Consider the following 18,861-nt stretch of genomic DNA (forward strand, 5'->3'; position numbering starts at 1 on the left):
TCTTCCTTGAGTTGAGCTATAGCCATCTCCAGATCTAGCTTCTCATTGTCAATAGCTTTGTCAAGTTTGAATATCTCCATTGTCCTTGATCTTTGCTCAAGCTAGCAAATTTTATCGTAAGAACCACAATGCTCTGATACCAACTGTTGGAAATAATCAAGACTAGCTACGTTACTGAGAGGGAGGGGTGAATCAGTAACCTCAAAACTTTTAACAAATTGAGCACTTAACAACACAAACCATTCACCATTAATTGATCCAATCTACTGTATATATGAGAAACTAAAAGATAAACATTCATGGCACATGAACATGATATTTGGTGACCCAGAAACATTCCAAATAGAAAGTAAAACTGGGGTGGGGATGATACCCACAAAATTTCAATACTATACTATAAAGTTGGCCTGTTAAGGCTTACAATGATTGCTTCTGATGATTTTCCCTATTAGGAGCAATTAGGACTGCTAGGTCCACCTTCTTAGAGGTTTTACAAAAATACAATGAAGTATTCACTCTATTAAGAGATTTAAATGAAAGACTATTAAGTCTACCCTATTAAAGGATTTGAATTTGATTCACCTATTCGGATGAAACAATAGATCTAACTTACAACTTAATTGTTGATTAGATCCTTGAAATGCTGATCACCTCTTGTGATAGATAAAACTTGACTGCACCAAATTTGACCTTGCTAAATACTTTTCTTTGTTGTTGATTCACATTTGCATGTTGATCATCACATTCGCTTTCACTCTTCTCAAAACATTACCATATCATCATGCTTGGGTATTATAAAATACATTACATATATACCATCCCAATTCTCATAGTTATAAGTTCAGCCAAAACACAAGTTAAAACAAATATTATTGAGTTAGCCCAAATGTAGAAAACTCGAGTTCTGATAGTTGACTAGGTGACCTTCTAATACTCAGCGTCCACTTCATTACTCAGCATTGTCATGCATTCGATAGAAGTAGAGGCTCGGTCCATACTAATCACTCAACATAGCTTTGAATTCAATGAACATTGGAGACTCAATAGATATAGTGTAACTCAGTAGAAGCTGAATACTATGTTTACCTTTCCTGTACTTGGTAAACACTACTCATCCATCACTCGGTTGACACTGGCTTCACATCACAGCAACTGACGACTCAATAAATATTGTGAAGCTTGGTAATCACTAACTATTTGGTGATTATTGGACTTCACACTACCTGTTTTCACTTGGTAACCTCTGGAATGCTCGGTGTGAACTATTGAACTGCTAAACTCACTTGGCAACCACTAAATGCTCGGTAAACACTAGAGACTAAATGATGAACTTGGTAACCATACAAAATTATGAATAAGTTTTGTCACTAATGAAAAACATAACTTAATGCCAACAACATAGACATTTCAAATTCATTTTTCATTTCATCAACAAATGATTTACATAATGCTTCCCTTCCTCGAAATATGATATCATCAATAATATCTTAGATAATAGTACTTCATTGTTCTTACCATTCTCCAAATATAAATTATTGTTATCATTTATCCTTTCAAAACCAATTTTCACTAAGTAGTTATGTAGTCTTTCATACCATGCTCTTGGGGCTTGTTTCAATTCATAAAGAGCTTTGTTTAGTTTACATACCATGTTCCTTTTGTCTGGATCTACAATTGTTGTTCAATGTATACTTCTTCCAATATAAAATTTAAAAATGAAGATTTGACATCCATTTGATATACCTTATAATTCTTGTAAGCTGAGTATGCAAGAAGAGTTCTGACTCCTTCAAGTCTAACCATAGGAGAAAATTTTTCTCCATAATCAACTCCTTGTGCATAACCCTTCCATACCAATCTTTTCTTGTTTCTTGTTACTTCACCATTTTCATTGAGTTTATTCCTAAAAATCCACTTTTTCCCAATGAAATTTTTGGGTTTAGGTCTTGGCACTAAGATCCATGTATTGTTCTTCTCAATCTTGTCAATTTTTTCATTCATTTCCAAAATCCAATGATCATTTTCTAAGGCATCCTTTATTTACTTGGGCTCAAACTCACATAATAAGTATGTATTATATTTGAGTCTTCTTCTTGTCATTACACTTGATTCAACATCAGCAATGATTTGTTTAGGTTTATGGTGTCTTCTTACATATTTTGCTAACACAAGTAGTTTCCTTCTTGGTTCTTCTTTAGGTTCATTTAGAAAAATAATCTAAGGCTCATTTCCTCTTCCTTGTTTAGGTTCAGGTTTAGGTTTCAAATGGTTTACATTCACTATCTAATGATCCTCATTGCCTATCTGTGACTCGACATTTGTAGTCTATTGCTTGGTACCCACTCTCTATTGTTCAACAATTTGCATTTTTACTTCATCATTTTTTGTCTAATGGGAACTTGCAACTTGACTTGTTTGTTTACTTTGAGTGTTGGGAGCATCATCATTCACATAGATGAATGTACTATATTCTTCAGGTTCTTCATTACATCAAGTATCATCTCTTTCTGCAAACTCATCAACTCTCACATTTTCACTTTCCATTCCTATTATCTTTTAGTATATATAAAATCTACTACCAAATATTTTGAAATATTTAACATTGGGAGCATAGCCATACCATAGTTCAAAAGGTGTAGCATTTGTACATTTCTTGACTTGAACTCTATTCAGGGTACAGACAACAACACTAATTGCTTCTCTCCAATATTTATGTGACATCCATCATTATTGTCCTTGAAAAATCCATTATTGATCTATTTCTCCTTTCAGCTATCCCATTATGAGGAGGGGTCCTTGGTGCTAACATCTATCTTTTGATTCCTCTGTCATTGTAGATTGTATTGAACTCGTGTGAGATGAATTCACCACCTTTATCAAATCTCAAATACTTTAGACTCTTCCTTTTTTATTTTTCCACTTTGGCTAAATACCACTTAAATAAATGAAAAACATTAGATTTAGCTTTAATAAAATCACAATCGTCATTCTAGAATAGTCATCTACAAATAGAATTAATTATTGATCTCCGCAATAACTTTTAACACCAATGGGTCCACACAAGTCTGTATGAACCAATTCCAAAATATCACTAGAAGTATATGTTTTTCTCTTGAAACTAGAATTTTTCACCTTTCCTAATTGATACTATTTACACATATAGAATTATTAGGGCTCTTTAGTTTAGGAAATCCTCTTACTTTCTTCATCTTGTTGATATTCAGCAAATTGTCAAAGTTCACTTGACATAATCTTTTGTGCCATAACCAAGCATCTTATTATAGTGCAAACATACATGTCACACTGATAGGTATAGATATAATAAATTACCTCTTATCTGCTCACTAGTTCCAATTATCTTACCATCACCATCATGTATCTTAGCCTTTCTATTGTAAAATTCAACTTTGTAACATGATCTATTCAACTTTCAAACATTCAACAAATTATATTTAAGTCCTTCAACCCAACAAACACTGTCACAAGTTATCTTGTTAGTAAATTGAACAATGCCTTTACCTTTTCTAACACATGGGATATCATTACCAAATTTAACACATCTACCATTTTATGGACCTATATCTTCAAATTTTTCTATATCGCCAATCATATGATTGGAAAATCCACTATCAGTTATCCATCTATCACTTTTTTTCACATAAGAAATTAATGTGATTTTCTCATCTTCATCAAAATCTTCTTTCATAGCAACATATACAACTTCATCATTATTACTCTTAGATTCATTATAAGTCTAGTCTTTAGTAATATAATGTAATATTTCTTACCTTTCTCATCCTTGCTTCTCCTATAGTTTTTATCATCTCTTCTTCCTTCATACTTTCTATCCTTCCTTTCATCCTTATCTTCTCTATTGGGGCATCTACTACCAATATGACAAAATTTGTTCCATGAAAAAAAAATGATTCATCATTAGAACTATCACTTTCACTTCCCTTTCTTCTTGCTAAGAATAAGTTGTGACTTTAAAGTAGATTCAATGGTAGCAGGTGTGTAGTTTTCAAAGTTTGACATTTCAAAACTAGTAAGTCTAACAATTAAACCTTCTAAGGTCAAGTTGCTACCTAGTGTGCATCTCAATTCTCGGATTGGAAATACTCTAATGGAATAGATAGGGAGTAGAGTCCTCGATACCTTACTTATTGCTGATCTCAAATTGGTTTTGACAAGTGAGTGTCAACACACTTAAGTTATTTACTTAGATCATGCTAAACAACTAGCACATGTCGAAGACAACATGTATATTATAGAGCATGTCGATTTAATAGTGAGTGTTGAGCCATTCATGTACTTAGTCACTCAAGTACCAGTAAATAGTGTATGCTAAGTGACACAAAAGTTTAGTAAATAGTGGATGCCAAGTGATATAGATGCAAAGTCATAGCATAGAGATCAGTATATGTCAAGCATCAAAGACTTCAGATGCCGAGTAACACAGTTTTGACATAATTGTTTGTTAAGGCACAAACAAATATGTAAACTTTTTTTGAGCTAACTTAAGGATGAATTACAATATTTGAAGATAAGGATGAATCTTAAGTTAGATTCCTAATGCAATTACATGTAGCCAATTAGAAAAAGGGAAGATTTAAGTAGAAAAATGGATGAATCACATCTATTGATTCATACCTAACCCTAAGTCACCTAAGTCTTCTAAAGGAGGACAAACCCTAAACTCTCCAACATGTGTAAGGTTTATGAAGGAGTGAAGAGAGTAGTTTGTATGCAAAAATAGAGCATTCATGGTGGCTAAGGAATTATGATATGAAATTGCATTGTAGAATCAGTTAGAGCATAATAGAGGAAAGGAAAAGGATACAACAAAGAGACATCTGATCAAGGAGGATCGAGAATACATTAGTTTAGAGGTGATCTATTATGAGGCAATCAAGTGTTAACTGTAGGATCATTGTTGAATCATTCTAGCAAGTGAATCAATTAAATCTCTAAATAGAGTAGTCCTAATAGGTTGTATTGAAATCCTTTACTAGGGTGCTTACTTAATTGTGAGTTGAAGTCCTTTAACCAGGTACAATTCTAACAGGGTGGTTAAATCCTTTAAGAGGGTGAGACCTAACAATCTTTGTAACCCTTTAGTATGGCAGACCTTTTATAGTGTAGATCATGTCTCATGATTAAAACATTGTAACCTTCATTGGATACACTTTATTATTGCAGTAGTGACGATTTATGGGTGTCATCCCCACCCTAGTTTTACCTTCTCATTGGAGGGTTTTTGGGTAATCATATCTGGTGTCATACATGTGAGAATGTTTACTTTCTTTCATGTTTTAGATGTACATGCTTTACATGGTATTTCAATATACTTAGTGAATGTATGAGATGGATGTGTGGTGAATATTTTAAGGGACTAAGTTTAAACTACTGATTAACCCCCCATCCCCTACCTCTTAGAAGTTTACCTTTCCTATTGTAATTTCAACAATTGGTATTAGAGCCTTGTTCTTTGAAAGAGAAGCTTTGCAACTTCGATGAAAGATCTTGAAATGGAAGGCTACAAGTTGAGAAAGATCATTGAGAATTAGGGAATTGAAATACAACTCATTCTACATCAACTAGATGAAGCAAGAGAAGAACTAAAGAAATATTTGAAGATAAGGAATGAAATTTCTATTGTGGAGAAAGACACACAATACAAAGAGATATACACTACTAAGCTATTTGCTAATGGATACTCTAATGAATTTGAGGCAACAGTTGCAGATCTAATGTAAAAGAATAGAGCCCAAGTTGAGGAAATCAGAAATCTCAAGTTAGAGAAAGAATCACAAGCCATACTACTATGTGAGGTGACTGAACAAAAAAAGAAAGCTATGGAAGACAAAGCCATGATTGAAGAAGATAAAATAATTTAAGCCAATAGACTAGAAAAGAAGTCAATAGAGCTAACCAAGATTTCCAACATGCAATTGGATACTCTAAGTCAAATGATGAATGCCATCTATGAATTGAATGTAAAATACATTGAGATAACAACATTGAAACTACAGAATAAGCAATTGAAGAGCGACCTAAACAAGGAAAAGGAATTTGCTAAAAGTTTCAATAAACCAAATGAAGCCATCAAATACTTTGAGAAATTATTGAGATCCCCTAGATCCAATAATGATACATCTAGATTGGGATACACAAGCACTGAAGAAGGAGAGTCATCCAAAAGTGCTGAAGAAAGGAGCAATAAAGATAAGAACTCTAAACCTACTTGTCATAATTTTGGTAAGAAAGGACATACTACTAATGTGTGTAGGAAGAAGATTGTAAATCAGAATGTCAAGCAAAAGAGCATAGTTCACTACCAAAAGTGCAATAAATAAGGTCATTAGGCACATGAATGTAGAAGTAGGACCATGCAAACACAAATTTTTGAAGGATATTGTTACAACTATTAGAATTATGGACATAGAGCTTTTGAATGTAGAGCCAAACCCATGTGGTCATCAAATAAGAAAACAAAGGTAAGGAACAATGACAACTTTTATAATTGGGATTATAATACAAGATATAGCTATCATTATTTTAAAGAATATGGACATGTTCTTGAGAATTGTATTAGGACACACTTTAAAGGTGACTACAAAAGGTGGTTGAGGAAAACCAAATGTTTTATCTGTTTGAAGACTTGTCACATCAATTGATACTATCCAACAAGGTCAAAGGTACCAAGTTGAAAATTTGATAAAGGTAAAAGCAAGGTAGATGTTGAAATGTTAGAGATGAGATGAACAAGGCATGGAAGAAAAAGGATGGTTGCAACACATCAAATGGAGAAGAGATCACTTCACCCAATGGGTCAAGTGATTACACCTCATCAAACTAAGAAATCAAGAGGTATGTGGGACTAATATTTAAAGGTTATATTATACATCAATTCCAAAGTTATTTAGCACTAAAAAGATCATATAAACATGAATAAAGATGCAAGATGTTATTTGGAATATGAGAAAAATCTTTAAGTTTCCATGTCTCTGTCAAGTATGAAATATTTCTTATGTGTATCAAGTAAAATGCTAGAAGATGCTAAGCTAATAGACTAGCTAGTTGATGCCAAGCTCATAGTGGTTTTCGAGTGATTGAAATTTCAATGGATGTTGAGTGAGCCTAAAATTGATTTATGCTAAGCTTACAGCTATGTAAGCACTCATCATTTATTGCAAGGTTTCAAAGGGTATTTGATCAGTTTTTAACTCATTTTTCATCATTTCAAAATTGAGAAAGAGTAAGCAGAGTAGAAGGCGATTAGAAAACTCATCCAAAGTAGTATTCAAAGATCTTAGTAGTGATTCTACATCATTTTTTTGGATCTTACAACGTATTTATCGAGTGCTGAGTTATGTTGTTTATATTTTTGTAAACCCTAGTTTCACAAAATGACATCTAGTTCAAAGAATGTAGAGGGTAAGGAAGTTTTAAACATTCAACTGGTTAGTAATGAAGTTAAGCAACCCATATTCAAATCTATTCCTGATATTGCTTACAAGCAAGATCCCTCTAGTGCATTATCAATGATACCCCCAAATGTTTTAATGGTGCAAGATGTTAGGAAATGCTATAACTATAAAATTGGTGGCATTGGTGATATGGAGATTAGGCAATCTTATGATAGACTTTGTGATAATGGTGTACTAAAGGAAGAATTGAAAATCATAGAGAAGAAAGGGTTAACATGAGCCCTAGATTTCCCAAATTTCTTCAAAACTAAATGGATAATAATAGTCTTAAGTAGGATACATGATAGTTCATTATGGTTGGATAATGAACCTATCAAAATAACCAAGAGGGTAATCCATAGGGTTACTGGTTATCCAACCCTAGATCAGCCCAAGACATTGAGAAGTGATTAAGAAGAACACTAGAGCCATCTGGAACAAGAGAGGCATGACTATTGACACAATTACTAGTCCTTTGATAGAGTTTGTAGTAAGGGTTATTTCACACAAGTTTTATCAAACCAGTAGATTGAATAGTGTACTCTGTATGGAAATGGATGTGGGATATAAAATTTTCAAGAAAGATCACAAATATGATCTAGTAGAACTACAACTATAACAACTAGTTGAGAACCTTGGAGCAATCAGAAAGACAAAAAGTGCACAATGTAAGTTTGGTTCTATTATGATATGCATATTCTTTTATGTGAAAAACGCTTTTCCTACATTTGGCACAATTTCATGGAAAACCAACAAGTCAGTGGTAGTACAAATTGGTGAGTATATTGAACAATTGGGTGAGAATTTTGAATCAATAATGACAAGCTATTTTGAGGACCTCAAGCAATCAATGAAGAAGAGATTGAGAATACCAATATCTCTAGTAGAAAAACACTATAATGATGTCTTTTTTCTAGTGGATGTTGACTATATATATGTCCAACCAGCAACACCAAGGGTGAGATGGTTGAGGCCGCTTGGATGTCTCTACAACTATAATAGCTTGACTTGCAGAAGAGGTAGATAAAAATTCTAAGGCATTTAATAACTATGATATGGAAAAGTCCAAAATCACAATGGAATTGAAGAGTTCCTTTATTATTAAGAAGAAATATAAGCTGGTGAAGAAGCTAAAAGAAAAATTTGGAGAGGATGCTAAGCAGGAAGAAGAAGAAGAGGAGGAGGATGAAGAGGAAGGAGGCATCCAGGCACAAGCACCTCTTTCACTAACTCAAAAATAGGAGAATACCAATAGGAAGAGGAGATTAAGGTTGTTGAAGGTGTCAAGGGAGAAGAATTTGAGGAAGCACCTATTCCCACAGAGAAAAAGAAGAGGAAGGCTAAGGACCGACGTATGACAAAAGCCAAGAAGGTAGCCAAGCTGAGTTAGCAAGCTTTTTGGTGGAATCGTTAAGTTTTGTACATCATATTGATTATTGATAGTCACGTCCAAACTATTATGGCATATATAAGTAGGGTGCCCATGACGGGTGTGGGTAGGAAAAATGAAATTTTCATTGAATTCCATTTTTTCGGTGAACGGGGCTCGTATATGTTCTGCAATATCACCTGTAAATACCCCACCAGTATGAAAAGTCCTTAATGTTAGTTGAGTTCTCGAGTCTCGAATTGATTGGCCTGCAATAATGCCAACTGCTTCTCCTAATTCAATTAAGTTACTATGAGTAGTATTCCAACCATAACATAATTGACAAATCCAAGATATACTTTTGCAAGTAAAATGGGTTCGTGTATATATTGGTTGTATTTGGAAATAATAGAATTGTACCTACTATAAGAGCTAGTGCACGTATGACTACACAAAAGGCTAAACAAAAAAAAAAACCTATAAAGTAGGGAGGACAAGTGCAGAAAAGACCTAGAAGGAATTATGTGGCACAAGTTGAATCTGATAAGGAGAAAATAGAATTAGATGACAACAACCAATTTAAAGTGGTAAGTCAAAATCCTCTATCAAATCTTGAAATCTATGTGAAAATGTCAAGAATAGTGTAGATTTATCAGGATTTTCTCATATAGATTTAGATAATCTTAGTAAAGTGGAGAAGAATCAAGTAGAGGAGGCTATATATGCCATGATGGAAAAATTCAAGACTACCCCACTAGAGATTGCTAATGTAATGCCAAAAATCTTATACGATAGAGTTGAGCAGAAATGACACTACTATCTAAACTTGGAGAGATAGATAAGAGAGATATATCTTGCACAAGTGATGCCTAAACTCAACAAGGCACAAATTGCTAAGGCTATGAAGAAATATGTTGTTAGGTTTACACCTAAATATAGATCCTTTAATATATTAAAAAATAATATTGAAGATGTTGTTAAGAAGTCCACACAGATGTGGAAACTTACTTATGGGTTAACTATAGTGAAGGAAGGTGAGGAAGAGCCCATAGAAGTAAAATATGATGATTAATATCATGAAAATACTATTGAGGGAGGAACAAAAATGAACATAGATGACAAGGCAATAGCTAAGCCAGAGTAGCAAGAAGAACAAAGTGTGCAAGACACACAATTTCCTATTGTTAGCCCTCAACATGTAACAAATGGGAATACTAAAATAGTAAGTGTTAAGGATGTTTTTGATGTCACAACTCAAAACATCAATCCCCTTACAAAGGAAGATCTCAAGAAGATACTTGATTAGTCCACACTATAGGAAAAACTTTGTGATAATTTTGTATTGGTGAGTGTGGATGAATCATAGAAGATAGTGATTGAAACAAAAAGAGAGGAGATGAATACATAAGAACCACCTACAATCATCCCTCAAGTCACTAATGTACAACATTTGGATAAAGTACCTGCTGCTACATCAGAGAAGGTTGATATAGTTGAGAAGGATACAATGAAACTCAGACCACTATACAAAAATAAAGTCAAATAGGTCAGATAGACCTATCTACATCTATAGCACAAGCACAAGGTGCATCACAAGGCATTATAGCATAATAGGGAAAGCTTGAAGAGACAAAATTGACACCTAAGATGAAGGAGAAAGTTTCCATTCAAGCCCTAGTAACATTACTAGAATTCAACACTCCTTCTACTCACACTCTTTAGAAGCTGAGCATAGATGCAACACCATTGTAGATCTTAGTGCCAAGTCTAAGCTCATCAAAGGCTAAAGAAGTAATCCAATATGGAGATGTGAGCCTTGATGAGGAAATTGTTCTACCAAAGTATGATTATGATATAGTGACTATAGAATAGATGGACATATTTCAGGAAGCCCTAGCAAGGAAGAAGCATCAAGAAATTCTTAGAAGGGAGCATAGGTAGAAGCAAGCATTGCATTATATAAAAGACATCTTTTTAGATGCATTCAGTCTACCAACTCTAGATGAGACCAAGCCAATGATTGAACAACCAAAAAAATATAGTGGAAAAGGTGAGTGATGCCAACCTAGACACAAATATAATTTTTTTAGAATGGTCTGAAAAGAAATTTCAGAGCAAAGTAAATGAAAAGATACCAGGTGACATAGAACTAACACAAGTTGCATTGGCAACTAAAGTAGAAAGTGTAAAGAAAGTACCTAATAATATTTTCTCATTGTACACTAAATTGTACAATCCCACACTCTTCACACAAGAGACTAGAAGTCACATTTCGAGCTTGGAAAGTCCAATTAGTTCATCAAGTGTAACATTGCCTATGACACTAGCTCAGAGTGAAAAGAACTTCAGAACATTTCTACAAACCTAGAGATAGCTAGCTACATTATCAGTAGATGAAGCCAATATTAGGGCTAAACTATTTAGCAACTAGACAACTTTAATCCCTCATATTGAAATTTTTCACAAGGAACTAGGATATGATGAAACTCTCATGAAGAAAGACCCAAATCTTTCAACACTAGATGACCTAGTTCACCTTGTTGTTGAGCTTGCTATCTAAATAAAGTCTTTGGATGTATCATGTAAGAATTGGGATTCCACTCTCAAGATAATCATAGATGTCCATAAATCTTTTCTAGAAAAACACACTATAAGTGTATAGCCCATTAACATAAGTGTCAAAAAGGGGGAGAGTAAGATAAAAGGGGAGAGCAAAAAGAGAGAATTTTGGGGGAGATATAAGGAGAGTGAGAAATAGAAAAGTAAGCAAAGGGGGAGTTAAAGGAATAAAGATAAGAGAAAAAAAAGGGAGAGTAAGAAAAGAGACAGAGACAAGAAAAATTAAGCTAAGTCAGAGCAAGCACAAAACAACATGAGGTCAAAGAGTATTAGTTGAGACATATTTACTCAGTAGGAGTATAGAATTTTGGATACAGAATAAACCTATCAACTCATGGGGAGTTAAAACTTTGAGGTATACAAGCTGTTACAAAATTTTAAAATTTTGAAGTTTTGTACATTAGTTGAGTTAGAGATATATTGTGCTCATAAGATTAAGGATATTAATGTAAACTCAAGTGTTTTTTATACTCATGTCAAAGGGGGAGATTGTTGATCTCAGATTGTTTTTGACAAGTGAGTGTCAACACACTTAAGTTTTTTACTTAGTTCATGCCAAACAAGTAGCACATGTCAAGCACAACATGTATATTATACAACATGTTGAGTCACTGGTGAGTGTCAAGCCACTCATGTACCGAGCCACTCAAGTACTGAGCAGGTAGTGTATGTTGAGTGACACAGAAGCTGAGTAAACAGTGGATGCCAAGTGGTACAGATATTGAGTCACGACATAAAGATAAGTGTATGTTGAGCATTAGAGACTTCAGATGTCGAGTGACACAGATTTGACATAATTGTTTGTTCAGGCACAAACAACTATCTAAACCATTTTTGAGCTGACTTAAGGATGAATTTATATATTTTGAAGATAAGGATGAATCTTAAGTTGGATTGCCAATGCAATTACATGCAGCTAATTAGAAAAAGGGAACGTTTAAGGGGAAAAATGGATGAATCATAGTCATTGATTCATACCTAACCCTAAGTCACCTAAGTCTTCTTAAAGAGGACAAACCCTAAACTTTGTAGCATGTGTAACATGTATGAAGGAGTGAAGATAGTAATTTGTATGCAAAAATAGAGCATTCATGTTGGCTAAGGAATTATGACCTAAAATTGCATTGTAGAATTAGTTAGAGAAGAATAGAAGAAAGGAAAAGCATAAAAAAAGAGACATTTGATAAAGGAGGATTGAGAATACATCAGTTTAGAGGTGATCTATTATCAGGAAATCAAGTGTTAACCATAGGATCATTATTGAATCATTCTAGTAGGTGAGTCAATTAAATCTCTTAACAGAGTAGTCCTAATAGGCTATATTGAAATCCTTTAATAGGGTTCTTACTTAATTATGATTTGAAGTTCTTTAACTAGGTACACTTCTAGTTGGGTGTTAAAATTTTCTTTAATAGAGTGAGACCTAATAGTCTTTGTAAGCCTTTAACAAGGTGACCTTTCACATGGTAGATCATGTCTCATGATCAAAATATTGTAACCTTCATTGGATACACTTTATTACTACAGTAGTGAAGATTTGTGGGTGTCATCCCCACCCCAGTTTACCTTCTAATTGGAGGGTTTTTGGGTAATCATATCTAGTGTCATGCATCTGTGAATGTTTACTTTCTTTTATGTTTTAGATGTACATGCTTTACACAATATTTTAGTTCACTTAGTGAATATATTCAAGATGGATGTGTGGTGAACTTTTTAAGGGACTAAGCTTAAACTATTGATTAACCCCCATTGCCTCACACCCCCCCACCCTAAAAAGTTTACCTTTCCTATTGTAATTCCAACACTTATCACCGTTTCATCTTTTATTTCTCTATTTGTACCTCAAATAGAATTAACAACCACTTTAACTCTTGTGCAATATTGTACTATGTTCTCACCTTCCATCATTCTCATATCATCAAATTTACCTCTTAGGCTTTTTGATTTAGCTCTTAGAACATTTTCATCACCTCCATATAACGTCTTCAATCTATCCCACATTTTCTTTTCAATATTGAAATCTTTTAGGTCATCAAACTCAACATAGCTTAGGGTTCAGGAAATCTCTAACATTAGCATTGCTTGGTTGTGTTCTAACTTCTATCTCAATTCTTCAGTAGTCAGAGGAGAAGTTGTTACTTCTACATATTCATTACCCATAAATTTGATAGCAACATTACTAATACTAGATATGTGTAGCTTCATTGAGGTCTTCCATGTAGAAAAGTTATCCTTATTCAGCTTGGGTACATCTTTCTTATTCATTATGATTTTTATCTTTAAGTACCTTTAAACTTCTCTCTATAAGCATTGATCTCTGATACCAATTGTTATAAATGTTTAGAGTAACTAAGAGTGGGGGTGAATTAGTTACGCAAGGTTTATATATACCACTTGAAAAATTAAACATTAAACACTTCATTGTTCTACTTATATTTGATATTGTTCAGTCTCTACTATAAAATTGTCATAAACTATAACTTGCATTGTGTGATGATAACATTATCAAATGAAAACATTAATAAAACATTGATCATAGTTTGACACTATAATTTTATGTGGAAATCCAATTTGGGAAAACCACCCAACAACATGTCACCCTTTTTCACTATTTCAAAGTGAGCTATGTTAGGAGCAAACCCTATTAAAGGTTACAATACATGCTATTAAATGTGACATTGTCAGAGGATTTAATCAACCTATTAGTAGTGGCATTCTAAAAGGACTTTGATCATTACATTTAGAATGTCACCCAATTAAAGGATATACAAAGAATGTTAAGTATTCAAATTACTATTAGGTCAACCTCTATTAAAAATATTTCAATAAAAACTATTTACAATGATAAGAAAGAAAATAGTAGGTTTGATCTATGTGATTACAACTTTCTTTTATAGGTTCAGATCTATGTTTGAACCTTATGTTGGCTCGCTGATAAGCCTGTCACTATCATCTTTTATCTTGACCTTCTTGGTTACCCTTTAAGAAATCAATCCACTCTTCTCATCAACACTTAAGCCTTCTTCTATAATTCACTTATCAATAACAACATCATATCTACAAGCTTTCTTCTTTACCTTGAATTCACACTCACTTGTGTGTTTCTGATCAATGTTTCTCTATATATCTCTCTTCACATACAAAATTTCTCATACACACACTAGTTGGTCTTAGCTAAGCATGACTAGACAGGACACCAAAATTCCAATTTTGTAAATAAGAAATGTGTGCTTTGCAATTTTCTATATCCACTATAGATCTTAGGGTTTACGAGCAGATTTAGCTTGATTCAATGTATTAGTCCATCTTCTTGATTATCCTCTAGAAACTTCTCTAGAATCTATCTTTTAGGTCTTTACCTAATCACCTCCTTCAATTTTATGATCCAACTCATCAATATTATCTTGAACACATTTTACATCTCCCAAGAAATTAATTGAGTCGACTTGATCTTATTACTTCTTTGAATTTATTCTCTTATTGTTACTCAAGAATCTCTAAAATCCTTATACTCAGTCAACACTAAAATATTTGATCATTGTAATACTTTTTGGCTCGGCATCAACTAACTTTCTTGGTCAATGCTAATGCTTGATCAACACTAGATTTTCTTAGCACTAACTGTAGCTTGGTTGACATTATCATTACTTGGCACTCCTTAGTATTTTACTATTTTTCTTGGCTTAGATTATCTTACTTGACATAAACAATTGCTTATCTTTATCAAACTCTCTCCAATTAAATGTCCATTTTAACTTCCTTTTCATAACTACAACCTTTCATCTAAGTGCTATAATTATGAGTAACTTCTCAAATCCTTTTCATCAATCAAATAGATATGACATTTAGATTAGTTAGAAATATGTCTCATCCATAGGTTTGACATCAATGACAAAAAAACAATTGTTCCAATTGTAAGTTTCCAAAAAATTTGAGATAGTAGTGGTATCTAAATGGTAATGGCTCAATACATTATTCAACTTGATAGCACAAGATCAATTCTTATAAATAATATCTCCTATTTCATTCTTCTACATCTTTCACACTTCTTACTAACATTTATACTATTAATGAAATCAATCAATCCATCAATTTGTCCAAATTTTCAAATCGTGTTATCAACTTATCAAAAGATCAATAATCCTATGTCTTATACAAGATGTGTCTTTCTAGAAACCAAAAGTGGTTATATACACCAACTTGTACACTTCTAGAAGTCATTCTATCTGAGGGATCTCATGGATTAAGAATCTCAAATTACAACTTAGAGCTTGCTAGTCATGACATGCTAAGGATGAAAAATAAGTCTTGCATCTCTCAAATTAGCGTAGGTATAAAACCCCTTACAAGGTGCACCACGAAACAAGAGATTCAAAGACAAGAGAAGTGGTGCTAATATGCAAGAACCTTTGAAATACTATGTGAATGAAGCTAAGATAAATGGAATACAAAATCAAAACTTGCTAACAAGAATGAGAGTGTTACAATCCTCCTATTAAGCTAGATGATCTAATCTAAAACATGAAAGGAAAGATACCCTAATGTAAGTATGCTATTAAAATATAGATAAAAATGATGCAATAATTCCACAATCTCTTCTAAGCTCCAAAGTTACCTAAGATTCATGTAGCATAACGTTAGTACAAACCATGAGTGTTATGAGATGAGGAGAGATATCTCTCTTTAAAATAAATATAAAAAATGGAGATCATGAGGCAAGAGGGGTCTAATGAAGGATGGAGAATGAATGTTGAGTGATCCATGTGAATAAGTGTTGCCACTAATCATAATCAAGAGTTGACTTTTGTCCACCATGTGAAAAAAAAAGGTTTTTAATTTTATTTTTAAAGTAGGAATAATGCTTTATGTGTGCACAACTTAAGATAAGTGGGGGGTGGGGTCTTTTATTTAATATAAGGGAGAAAAGATCCTTTTGATTAGATAATGACTTAGGATACAGTGTTCAAACTATAACATAAAATTGAATAATTCTTTTTTGAAGATTTGATCAAGAATGAGTGATTATTAATTAATAAAAATTGATAGAAAGGGAGCTAGAAATCTAGATGACCATTTTTGGGTAATAATATTTTCCCCTATTTGACTAATGTTTGATTGATCTTTGAACACATTAAGTCAAAGAATGAAGAAGCCTAACTATGTCCTCAAATTGTTCAAGCAATTTTTCCACCTCTATAGGTATTGGCTCTGTCTTTGATTTTTGCTCCTCCTTGGGTTTCACCACACTAGAAAAACTCATCCCATTATCCTCTTTCATGATACCTCTCAAAAAATCATTTCCACTGATTAGCAACACATTAGGGGTTACTATCTTTGCATCATCTTCCTCAACTTTTGACTGAATATGATATATAACTCCATCCTTCTTTAAAAAATAGGAGTTCCTCTCTCCATTATGGATGACCTTCCTTTCATATTACCATGGCCTAATTAGTAACAAGTCAAAAGAATCCATAGGTAGGATATCACACAATATCTCATTCTCGTAGCCTCCTATAGAAAATTCCACCCATTCTTTTTCATTCACCAAAACATTTTGACCCTTATTCAACCAAGCGACCCTATAAGGATGAGTGTGAGAGGTCTCTACTAAGTTCAATTTTTTTACTACCTCCTCAGAGATGATATTGTTAGTAGAACCTAAGTCTATAGTAACCCTGCACACTTTACCAAGTATCTTGCATTTTACTCTGAATAGAGCCCTCCTTTGTCTAGTTTCTTCTATGACTAGTTCTTTAATTAGGATCCTTCTAAACATTAGGCTCTACCCACTCTATGAGTCTAATTTCACCTTAGGAGGCTTTACACTACCTACATCCTCTTGTACATAATTGATCATTTTCTTTAATTGGGAAGTCGATCCTTTTTTAGGGCATTTATAGGAAAGATGTCCTAACTTTCCACAATTATAGTGATGTAGGAGCATCTTGCATCAAGAAAAAGGGGGTGTGATCAAATTTTTTTTTTTTTTTTTTAAAAAAAATTGTGGAGGAGAGAGAAAGTGAAAAAAAAGAAAGAAAAATAATTTAAAAATAGAAAATAGAAAAGAAGGAGAAAAAGAGGAATTTCTATTTTCAAGGTGCATAGGTGGAATAAATAGAAAAATAGTTGTCATTCCATTTATCGAAGTGTGTAGGTCACATCTTAGAAGTTTGCAAAAAGTTCCTTAAATCATGCATTTAATATTTTTTAAGATCCATAAAAGAAATGTAATTTTATAATTGGCCCACATGGTGGTGCTGACTTGTATTTGGGTGGGAATTTAATATTTTTTTTAAGGTAGTTATATCTACCTTTTATCCCACATTGGTTGTGTCTATAATATCTTGGGTGGTAAGTGCCTATTTAAGAAAGGCTTATTATCATTTGTAATCAAGTTCTTTGAGTGTAAGCTCTTCAATGATAAGCTCCTCAAGCTCTTTATTTGTAATCTCTTCTTGTAGAAGCTCTTGGTGTGCAAGCTAGTTGGAAGCTCTTAGTGTGGAAGCTCTCTTATATTGTAAGAATTTGGAGATATCTCATTTGGAGAATATTGTAATAAATTTCAACTATTAATGGTTGCTTTATGAAGTATTTTGTCATCTCTTTGTCTCCATAATGCTATTTTTTTGGTTTTGAGTTGGTACAGGTGGTGTGGCCCTTTGTCAGGGGTATTAGAGCAGGAGTTCCTAAGCATGTAAACAAATCACCAAATGTGAGGTGATTTGCATTGGGACCTTAGGTTGGGTGAAGTTTATCAAGAAATTCATGATTGTGTAGACAATTTTTTGACTATGAGGTAGTTTACATGAGGATCATGATTTCAGCTAAGTGTGTAGACAAATTGTCAATTGTGAGGTAGTTTGCATGAGGTACTTGTATTGCACAATGTTTGTCTTATGAAGACTAGATCATGGACAAAAGAAAGAAGAAGACACATTTTTTTATTGAATGGATTCTAAGGATTCCTAGACTTAAGAAAATTAGAGCAAGAAATCAAAAGGTATTGCAAGTTACATTCTTTGATTTGCAGAAGCAAGTGAATAAATTAGAAGTAAAGTTGCAAAAAGAAGAGCACATCACCAGAAAAGAGATGTTGACAATTCTTTGGATGTGGAAAAGAAAGAAGATTTTTTGGAGTATCATATATGTGATACAAAAGAAGATAAAAAGGATAAAGATGAAAATATTTGTGAACCTGAAGTTGAAGAAGATAAAAGAGAAGAGGAAGAGCATCAAGATGACAAGATTTGTGAGCCCAAAGTAGATCAAGATGATTTGAAGACTAGAGCAATGGAGGGAGAGTACAATGCCTTAGTTGGAGATCAAGCAAGTGAATCAGTTACATGCATTGTTAATGACATAAAAGAGGTAGCTGAAGATGAATATGTCAAACAGATAAAT

This window comes from Cupressus sempervirens, chromosome 8 (assembly GCF_028749045.1).
Source record: "Cupressus sempervirens isolate cs-2001-9-10 chromosome 8, ASM2874904v1, whole genome shotgun sequence".
NCBI lineage: Eukaryota > Viridiplantae > Streptophyta > Pinopsida > Cupressales > Cupressaceae > Cupressus > Cupressus sempervirens.